Here is an 11479-nt window from a genome sequence, read left to right as displayed (position 1 = left end):
GAGCAGGGTGTAATGGAATGGGGGAAAATGAGAAAAGGAAGGGGGGAAAATGGAGGCCTGCGACAGTACTGCAGCGCACGCCGGCGGTGAAAGGTGGCGGCGCTCGGTTCAGGTTGCGGTAGTGAGAAAGGGGGGACGAGAGAGGAAGGATGAGTGAGAAGGAGAGAGAGAGAATAGGGGTGATGGTGAGAGAAGAGAGGGGTGACGGCGGTGGTTGGAGGCCGGCGGGTGGTGGTCGGAGTTGTTATTGGGAATAAGGGAGGAGGCAGGAGGACGTTGGAGAAGAAGGAGGGGGCTGGGGGTGGGTCTGTGCGAGTTCTCGTCGTGCCCTAGGGTTATCCCATTTTTGGAATCGACCAGGCGCATACAGCGTGCGGCTGCGTGCAATGATGAATTTAGGGATGGACGCGGAAGCGTCCTGTGCGCTCACGCGTGACTGGGAAAACTAGTGAAGACGCGTGCGCGTACTATACGCATCCGCGTGCTACGAGTTGGGCTGAAGGCCTAGTGCTGGCCCAACGCCAGCATAACTCTCTGGAAAAAGTATGGGCTGGTGCCAACAGCTTAGGGACGCGTGCGCGGGACGTACGCATCCGCGGGCATGGCCATCTAGTCTAGCGGCGCGCAAGCGCGATGTGCGCACTCGCGTGCCTTCCCTTAAAGGTGCATGGACGCGCACGCATGCTGTGCGCGACCGCGTGGGTCGAGAGATAAGAGTATGGGCGCTGACGCGTACCCTGCGCATCCGCGCGTAATGAGTTGGGCTAAAGGCTCAAAGCTAGCCCAGAGCTGGCACAAGTCTCGGGTCCTTGGCCTGGGAATGATTTTGGGTGAATGGGCGCGCACGCGCCATGTGCGCGGGCGCGCGCATATGCAAAAGAAGGGCATCGACGTGGAAGCGCGCAGTGCACGCTCGCGTACACGCGTTGGCCCTACCAAGCATTTCATCAAACACTTGGAAGGCACAAAAGAAAAGCATAGTAAATTGGCAACTAGAATAGAATCTAACAACAATTGTGTGTAAGAGATCAACAACAAATTAATTCCTTGAGGCTCCTCCCATCTTTGTTAGTTCCATCCATAATGAGTGTCATCGTTGAAGTTCACTTTCCTACAACACAATTAGGACCAAACTCATAGCCAAAGTGAGAATTCATAGTGGACAAACAAAATAAATCTAACAAAAACTAGTAAACAAACAAAAGATAAACCTATGCACCCTATTCACATATATACAATAACCAATAACATAACACCATTACAAATCCCCGGCAATGGCGCCATTTTGACTTGATAGACTTTCGACGGTTTAGAGTTTCCCAAAGGAAAGCTCGTTACAATATAGTTTCTAAACCAACAATAGTCCTTTCATGCAAAAGAGTGTTTGTCACTAAAACAAACCCCTAAATTTATAAACCGAAGTATTGAACCTCGGGTCGTTCTCTTTAGGAATTGCAACATAGTGTCTTGTTATTGGTTTTGAGTTGTATTTTGGGGTTTTGAGGTTTTAAACAAGAAATGTAAATGGCAAAGAAAATAAACTAACAACTATGAAAAGCTCTTGGCAAGGTTATGAGAATTGGAAGTCCCATCCTTGTTATCTTCCTCAATTGTGATCAAAATCGTACATTGCTACCACTTAGTTAACATCTAATCATGGAGGAAAGTCAAATGGATGAATTAACTTGATTCCACAAGTCCTAGCCAACTTCCAAGGGAAAAACTAGCTTTAGTGGTATCCAAATCAATTAGCAGCTTCTAATTATCAATCAACAAAGGAATTAGATAACTCAAGCGTCACTAATTACTCCACCTAGGCCAAGAGGGATAAAAATCTATACTGAAATCCAACCAAGTATTTTATTAAATACATGGAAGGCACAGAAGAAAAGCATAGTAAATTGGCAACTAGAATAGAATCTAACAACAATTGAGTGTAAGAGATCAACAACAACAATCAAAGAAAACAAGATCTACATGAATTACCTCAAATTGCATTAAAAGAAAATACAATGAACAAAAGTAGATCTACAAACAAAGTAGAAGAAAGTAATAACAACAATAGAAGAATGATGAATGTAACAACAATGAATTAAGAAGAATGAGTAGAATAGAGCATGAATTAAAACCTAAATCTAATAACTAAACTTAATCCTATTCCTAATTCTAGAGAGAAGTGAGAACTTCTCTCTCTACAATTCAACTAAACTAGCCTCATCTGTGTGTATTTCTTTATATCCCCCTTTCCCTTCATTCCTTGGTCTTTTTAGTCTTTTCCCGCCAAAAACTCAGCTCCAAATGGGGCTGAAAACCCTCCAAAATCGCCAGGCATGTTTTTCTCTTTAAAAATCATGTGCGGTTATCGGCGCGTGCGCGCACAGTGCACGCGCGCGCCCCTGGAGAATTTTGCAATCTGCGCGTAAGCGCATAGTGCGCGTGCACGCCCATGGGCTTTTTCAAACTTTTGGCTTTTCATGATTTCTCCATTTTGTATGCTTTCCTTTCACTCCTTTGATCCCTTCCTAGCTCTTTTCAACCTGAAATCACTAGCAAACACATCAAGGCATCTAGCGGAAATCAAAGGCAAATCAAAATTATCAAATTAAAGGTTTAAAAAGCATACTTTCACATCTAAGTATAAGTACGGAGACAATCACAAAATCATGCTATTTTCTTGAATAAATGTGAGGAAAGGTTATCAAAATGCTCTAAATGCAACACAAGATAAACCTTACAAAGGGGGTTTATCAGTAAGCACTAAGAGTGAAGAGTTAGGTATTAGCATAACCAATGTCAAGTTAGGTTAGAACTTGAGTGTGAGAGGATTGGGTCAATCCTGTGGAATTGGTGTATGTAATACTTTTAACTATAGTGGAAATTCCTCCATTGTTGTGGAGGAGACTGGACGTAGGTTGCATAGCACATGACAACCGAACCAGGATACATGATGGTGTTAGCTTCTCTCTTCTCTGCCATGTTCTGTTTTCTGATATTCATGAGACAAAAATAAATTGTCTCATAAATTTTTGCTGTTGAGTTCAAATAGAATCAGAATTGCAAGTTTAATTAAAAAGGGGTTATTTCAGAAAGAACAAGACAGCCATAGATTCAACCCCCCCTTCTCTAAGCCTACTACAACCTTCAATTGGTATCAGGAGCTAAGGTCTCAAGTATCAAGCTTAACCGCTTGGAGCAAAGATCCAATGGCAAACAACTTGGGCACAACCACAGTTGCCTACACCCTCACTGAAGTCCAGTCAAACAACCGGCCACCTTTCTTCAACGGAAAGAAAGGATGATGATCTTCATCCAATCCATTGACTACAACATATGGAAGATTGTTATGAGTGGTCCCAAGATTCCAACAAAAACAAGTGCTGATGGAGTAGTGACTCCAAAAGAAGAAGCTGAATGGAATGAGGACGAAAAGAAGAAGATGGAGCTGAATGCTAAAGTCATCAACCTTCTTCACTGTGCTATCAGCTTTGAAGAGTACCGAAATGTATCTAGATGCAAGACAACCAAAGAAATCTGGGAAAAACTCTAGGTTACACACGAAGGCACTAAACAGGTCAAAGAAATGAGGATTGATATGCTGCGAAAAGAATACAAGATGTTCAACATGAAGGATGGAGAAAGCATTGATGAAGCGTTTGAGAGATTCTCAATCATAATCAACAACCTTGATGCTATGGGTACAAACTACTCAGAACAAACCCTAGTGAAAAAACTCCTTAGAAGCCTCACAAAAGAATGGGAAACAACTGCCACTGTCTTAACCGAGAGCAACAACCTAAGCCCTATAACCTATGATGAGCTGAGAGGAAAACTCCGTGCCTATGAAATCACACACACAAAATTGGACTAAAAAAAAAAGGGAATAGCCCTCAAGTCAAAAATAGAACCAAAAGAGAGTGAGCCTAGTGATGGTATTTCAGATGATGAACTTATGTTTTTTGCTAGGAGATTTAGAAGGATGATGAAGAACAAGGGCAAATACAAGGGTTCAAGCTCAAAGGAACACAATATGGACTTGAGCAAGGTGACGTGTCATCATTGCAAGGAGGCTGGACACTTCAAGCTAAACTGTCCAAAGCTCAAGAAGGAGGACAAAGGAAAGAGAGACAAGAAGAGAGTACTCATGACAGCTTGGGAGGATCTTGAGAACGACTCCAATGAGGAAGAAGATTCTGAAGGTGAAGATAAAGACTGCTTCATGGCTGAAAACAATAATGTTGATGAGGTAAATTACGTTGACTTGTCTATGGATGATTTACATGCTATTATTGATGATCTTACTTTAAACATCTCAAAACTTCTAGACAAGTACAATGAGTGCAGATCTGAAAGAGATTTGTTAAGAGCTGAAAATGATTTTTTAAAAGAAAAAGTGAAGGAAACTGAATGTGCTTTGGACATCATTGAAGAAAACAGATTTCTAAAATCTGAACTTGAAAAATTAAAAGAAAAGCACATTGTGGATCCTTCTTATGAGTTAATTGCTGAAAACGAAAGATTAAATGATATGATTAAAAGACTTAATAGTGACTTAGCAAAATTTGCTCAAAGTTCTAGTAACTTGGACAGATTACTTGCAAGCCAAAGACCATTATTTGAAAAATTTGGTTTAGGTTATATAGCCAAGAAAAGTGCAGTTTTCAATGATTCCTCTATAAAATTTGTGCCATCTTCATCAAAAACTAAATCCACACCAAACAAATCTGGTATTGGATATGTTCCAACATTTGAAGAAAAATTTGATGAAGTATACACAAGTGAAACTGAGCCTTCACCAAGAACCGAACCTAATTCAAACAGGCCAGGTTTGGGGTACATTTCGAAAAATGAGGTTGCTTTCAAGAAACCACCAATTCACAACAAAACCTCATATTCAAAAAGTCCAAAAGTTTAAAAAAATTCTGGTGAAAATGCTTTTGCAAAGAGGAACAATTTTAATAAAAATCAGTTTGTCAAAAGAAATGCACCTCTTCCAAAAATCAGAAAATTTCAACACTTTAATCATTTCCAGCCAAACAACTCACCTCAATTTCAGTGATACACATAAGAAAATCATTGTGTTAATTGCAAGAAAATTGGTCACTCATATGCACAATGTTTCATTGAAAAGAGAGTTGTGGGAAACAAAGTTTACAATGTTGTTTGTGATTTCAATGCACTTGGGCAACCAAGATGGATTAACTTCAAAGGATCCAAATGAATTTGGATACCTAAGGTTATTTGAAGCTTTTCATGCAGATTTGTCTAGCATCCAAGAACAAAAAGGATATGTGGTACTTGGCTAGTGGATGCTCAAGGCACATGACTGGAAGGTCAACTTACTTCATCAAACTAAACAAGTATGATGGAGGTTTTATGACCTTTGGAGATGATGGTAAAGGTAAAATAATTTCTGTTGGAAAAGTAGGTAATGAACAATCTACTTTCATTGATGATGTATTTTTGGTATGTGGTTTGAAGCACAATCTTTTGAGTATAAGTCAGCTGTGTGACTTAGAATATTTAGTGATTTTCAAAAGGCATGAATGCTGTGTTGTAAATGAAAAGACAAATGAAGTACTTTTTGTTGCCAAGCATTGTAATAATGTATATGGACTTACCCTTGATGAACTAAAGGATCAAAATGTAGCTTGTTTTCATTCTAAAGAATCTGAAAAGTGGCTATGGCACAAGAGATTAGGCCATGCAAGTATGTTTCAAATAAACAAACTTGTAAAGAAAGAGTTAGTAAGAGGTCTTCCTTTGATAAATTTTGACAAAGACATCACTTGTGATGCTTGCCAAATGGGAAAACAAACAAAATGTTCATTTAAACCAAAGGAAGACATCTCTACTAAAAGGCCACTTGAGTTGCTACACATTGATTTATTTAGTCCAACAAGAACTCAAAGCCTAAGTGGTAAACATTATAGTTTAGTGATTGTGGATGACTATACTAGGTTTGGTGGGTTTTATTTCTTGCACACAAAAATGAAGCCTTTTCAGACTTTGAACCTTTTTGCAAGAAAATTCAAAATAAAAAAGATTTGAAGATCTCTTCTATAAGAAGTGATCATGGAACTGAATTTGAAAACAATTTATTTGAATCCTTTTGTGAGGAATTTGGAATATCTCACAACTTCTCTTGTCCAAGGACACCACAACAAAATAGTGTGGTGGAAAGAAGAAATAGAAGCATACAAGAAATGACAAGAGCTATGCTTTGTGAGAGCAATGTTCCAAAATTCCTTTGGGCTGAAGCGGTTAACATAGCTTGCCACTTTTTTAATAGAACAATCATAAGAAAATTTTTGAAGAAAACCCCTTATGAACTTTGGAAAGGTTACCCACCAAACTTAGACTACTTGCACATCTTTGGATGCAAATGTTTTGTTTTAAATAACAAGGACAATTTGGGTAAATTTGATCCAAAGGCGTATGAGTGTTTGTTTGTAGGATATTCCACAACTAGTAAAGCATATAGAGTTTATCATTAAGATGCTAGGATTATTGAGGAGTCCATACATGTTACATTTTGTGATACTAACTTGGTGCAAAGTATTTTGGAAGATTGTGATGCAGGAAATCAAGCTCAAAAGGACGTTGAAACTATGCAAAATCAAGAAAATGGAAATTCTATTCAAGCTGAACCAGAAACTGCTGTTGCTGAAAATTCAAGAGACAATTCCATTTTGTCTCATGAATCTGAAGGAAATCCTGAAGCATGCAGCACCCAGAATCGTTTGGTATTTGAATCTGCCTCTAAGTCCACCAGACCTCGTGAATGGAGATTCTTGAAGAATTATCCTGAGGAATTTGTCATTGGGGACATCTCTCATGGAGTTAGAACTCGGTCTTCAACAAGAAAGGAAAATGAAGGAACAAACATTGCCCTTCTCTCTCAAATGGAGCCTTAAAATGTTAAGGAAGCCCTTGGTGACCTTTCTTGGGTAAAGGCAATGGAAGATGAGTGATGAGCGGATAATTTATACGCTTTTTGGCATTGTTTTTAGTATATTTTGGTTAATTTTTATTATGTTTTTATTAGTTTTTAAATAAAAATCACTTTTCTGGACTTTACTATGAGTTTATGTGTTTTTCTGTGATTTCAGGCATTTTCTGGCTGAAATTGAGGGACCTGAGCAAAAATCTGATTCAGAGGCTGAAAAAGGACTACAGATGCTGTTGGATTCTGACCTCCTTGCACTCAAAGTGGATTTTTTGGCGCTACAAAAGCTCCATTGGCGCGCTCTTAATTGCGTTGGAAAGTAGACATCCTGGGCTTTCCAGCAATATATAATAGTCCATACTTTACGTGAGATTTGATGGCCCAAACAGGCGTTCCAAATCAGCTCAAGAATTCTGGCGTTTAACACCGGAACTGGCACAAAAGCTGGCGTTTAACTTCAAGAAAAGTCTCTACACATGGAAGCTTCAATGCTCAACCCAAGCACACACCAGGTAGGCCCGGAAGAATATTTCTGCATTAATTACCTATTTCTGTAAACCCTAGGTTACTAGTTCTCTATAAATAGGACCTTTTGCTATTGTATTTTCATCTTTTGATCATCTTGGAATCATGTTTTGATGATTGAACCCTCTTTGGGAGGCTGGCCATTTGGCCATGCCTAGACCTTGTTCTTATGTATTTTCAATGGTGGAGTTTCTACACACCATAGATTAAGGTGTGGAGCTCTGCTGTTCTTCATGAATTAATACAAAGTACTATTGTTTTTCTATTCAACTCAAGTCTATTTCTTCTCCAAGATATTCATTCGCACCCAAGAACATGATGAATGTGATGATTATGTGACACTCATCACCATTCTCACCTATGAACGTGTGACTGACAACCACTTCCATTCTACATGCAAACAAGCTTGAATGTGTATCTCTTGGGTTTCTAATATCAGATTGGAACCTTCGTGATATAGGCTAGAATTATTGGCGGCCATTCCTAAGATCCAGAATGTCTAAACCTTGTCTGTGGTATTCTGAGTAGGATCTGGGAAGGGATGAATGTGACGAGCTTCAAACTCGCGATTGTTGGGCGTGTGACAGACGCAAAAGGATCAATGGATCCTATTCCAGCATGATCGAGAACCGACAGATGATTAGTCGTGCGGTGACAGCGCATTTGGAACGTTTTCACTAAAAGGAAGGGAAGTAGCCATTGACAACGGTGATGCCCAACATAAAGCTTGCCATAGAAAAGAGTGTGAATGATTAGAAGAAGGCAATAGGAAAGCAGAGGTTCAGGAGGAACAAAGCATCTTCATACGCTTATCTGAAATTCCAACCAAAGAATTACATAAGTATCTCTATCTTTATTTTATGTTTTATTTAACTTTTAATTATCATTTCTTCATCACCATCTGAATTCGCCTGACTGAGATTTACAAGGTAACCATAGCTTGCTTCAAGCCGACAGTCTCCATGGGATCGACCCTTACTCACGTAAGGTATTACTTGGACGACCCAGTGTACTTGCTGGTTAGTTGTGCGAAATTATGACAAAGTGTGATTCATGTTTAAGAGCTCCAAGTCCTTTGGCGCCATTGTTGATGATCACAATTTCGTGCACCAAGTTTTTGGCACCGTTGCCGGGGATTATTCGAGTTTGGACAACTGACGGTTTATCTTGTTGCTTAGATTATGTACTTTTCTTTTTATTTTTCATAATTTTTAAGAATGAATTCTAGAGTTTCAAGGTGATGTTCTTATCATCACAAAAGCTGATTGATCCTCATCAATTTAGCTGCTGAATGTAATTTCCTACGGAAGCTTGGCCAACCATGTCTAATCTTTTTAGACTGAAGCTTTAGACTAACATTGCATGATTCCTGGAATTCTTATTAAAAGTTTTGATTCTCCTTATTTTCTTTTCTATATAAGTTTCGAAAATCACAAAAAAAAAATTTATAAAATCATAAAAATAAAAAATATTTTATGTTTCTTGTTTGAGTCTAGTGTCAATTTTTAAGTTTGGTGTCAATTGCATTCTCCTTGCATTTTTCGAATATATGCATTATGTTCTTCATTAATCTTCAAGTTGTTATTGATGATTTCATTGCTCTGATCTTTAAATTCTCTTGTTTTGTGCGTTTTGTTGTTTCTCATATGCATTCTCAATTTGTTAGTGTCTCTTATATGAAAATTTTTAAGTTTGGTGTCCTGCATGCATTGTTTGTTTGATTTGAGTTTCCTAAGATTAATTATATTTTGATTATTTCTCATCATTAAAAATTCAAAAATATTTTCAAAAATTGTGTCTTTTCAAGTCAATAATACAGAGAATTGAAGATTCAGAACATTCAGCAGAGGAATCAAACAGAAAAAGCTGGGCGTTCAAAACGCCTAGTGAAGAAGGAAAACAGGCGTTTAAATGCCAGCCAGGGTACCTGGCTGGGCGTTTAACGCCCAAAAGTGTAGCATTCTGGGCGTTTAATGCCAGAAGGACACTAGAGGGAAGATTTTGTTTTTAATTCAATTTTTTTTCAAATCTTCATAATTTTTCAAAATCAAATCTTTTTCAAATCATATCTTTTCAATCATATCTTTTCAAAATCAATTTCTTTTCAATTTTTTTATTTATTACTATTTTCAAAAATCCTTGCTACAATTAATAATTTAATTCAAGATTTTCTAGTTGTTACTTGCTTATTAAGAAAGAATCAAAAGTTTTAATTCTAGAATCATATCTTCTAATTTCTTGTTAGTCAAGTAATCAACTTTAATTTTAAAACTTTCTCTTTTTAATTTGATTTTCAATCATATCTTCTCAATCATATCTTTTCAATCACATCTTTTTCAAAATTAACTCTCAATCATATCTTTTTGATTTCTAATTTCAAAATCTTTTTCAAAAATCACTTAATTTCTTTCCCAATCTTAATTTTCAAAAATCCTTTACCAAATTTTCAAAATTTCTTTTAATTATTTCAAAATCTTTTACTTTAAATTTCGAAAATTCTTCCCCTCTTCTCACAGCCTTCTATTTAAGGGACTAACACTCCTCCTCAAGGTACAATTCGAACTCTATCCCTCTTGATAAGTTCGAATTCTCTTCTATCTACCTCCTCCTTCTATTCTTTTTTTCCTTTGACACCTCAAGGAATCTCTATACTGTGACATAGAGGATTCCCTACTTTCTTGTTCTCTTCTCTTTCATATGAGCAGGAACAAAGATAAAGGCATACTTGTTCAAGCTGATCCTGAACCTGAAAGGACCTTGAAGAGAAATCTAAGAGAAGCTAAAGAACAATTCTCTTTAGAGGGCCTAACAGAGCTTTTCAAGGACGAAGAAACCATGGCAGCCAAAAACAACAATGCCAACAATGTAAGGAAGGTGCTTGGTGACTTTACTGCACTTACTCCCGACTTCTATGGGAGAAGCATCTCAATCCCTGCCATTGGAGCAAACAACTTTGAGCTTAAGCCTCAATTAGTTTCTCTAATGCAACTGAATTGCAAGTTTCATGGACTTCCATTAGAAGATCCTCATCAGTTCTTAGATGAATTCTTGCAAATCTGTGACACTGTCAAGACCAATGGGGTTGACCCTGAAGTCTACAGACTTATGCTTCTTCCTTTTACTGTAAGAGACAAAGCTAGGACATGGTTAGATTCACAACCTAAAGAAAGCCTGAACTCTTGGGAAAAGCTAGTTAATGCCTTCTTGGCAAAGTTCTTTCCACCTCAAAAATTAAGCAAGCTTAGAGTGGAAGTCCAAACCTTCAGACAGAAGGAAGGTGAATCCCTCTATGAAGCTTGGGAAAGATACAAGCAATTGATCAGAAGGTGCCCTTCTGACATGCTTTCAGAATGGAGCATCATAGGTATTTTCTATGATGGCATGTCTGAACTATCCAAGATGTCATTGGATAGCTCTACTGGAGGATCTCTTCATCTGAAGAAGACGCCTGCAGAAGCTCAGGAACTCATTGAAATGGTTGCAAATAACCAATTCATGTACACTTCTGAAAGGAATCCTATGAATAATGGGATAGCTCAGAAGAAAGGAGTTCTTGAGATTGATACTCTGAATGTCATATTGGCTCAGAATAAAATATTGACCCAACAAGTCAATATGATTTCTCAGAGTCTGTCTGGAATGCAAGCAGCAACAAGCAGTACTAAGGAAGCTTCCTCTGAAGAAGAAGCTTATGATCCTGAGAACCCAGCAATGGAAGAGGTGAATTACATGGGAGAACCCTATGAAAACACCTATAATCCTTCATGGAGAAATCATCCAAATCTCTCATGGAAGGATCAATAGAGACCTCAACAAGGTTTCAACAACAATAATGGTGGAAGAAACAGGTTTAGCAATAGCAAACCTTTTCCATCATCTTCTCAGCAACAGATAGAGAATTCTAAGCAAAGCCACTCTGACTTGGCAACCATTGTCTCTGATCTAATCAAAACCACTCAAAGTTTCATGACTGAAACAAGGTCCTCCATTAGAAATTTGGAGGCACAA

General features: G+C 38.1%; 1 non-coding gene across 1 annotated transcript; it reads right to left on the bottom strand.

Moving 5' to 3' along the window:
* Positions 1-10708: 10708 nt before the first annotated feature.
* On the bottom strand, positions 10709-10816 carry LOC148581429 (small nucleolar RNA R71). Its single transcript, XR_015896142.1, has one exon. It is a non-coding gene; the product is annotated as a small nucleolar RNA R71 (small nucleolar RNA).
* Positions 10817-11479: the final 663 nt, after the last annotated feature.

The sequence above is a fragment of the Arachis ipaensis genome, chromosome B10 (assembly GCF_059453495.1).
Source record: "Arachis ipaensis isolate K30076 ecotype BB chromosome B10, ASM5945349v1, whole genome shotgun sequence".
NCBI lineage: Eukaryota > Viridiplantae > Streptophyta > Magnoliopsida > Fabales > Fabaceae > Arachis > Arachis ipaensis.
This window is presented reverse-complemented; position numbering and strand designations above follow the sequence as displayed.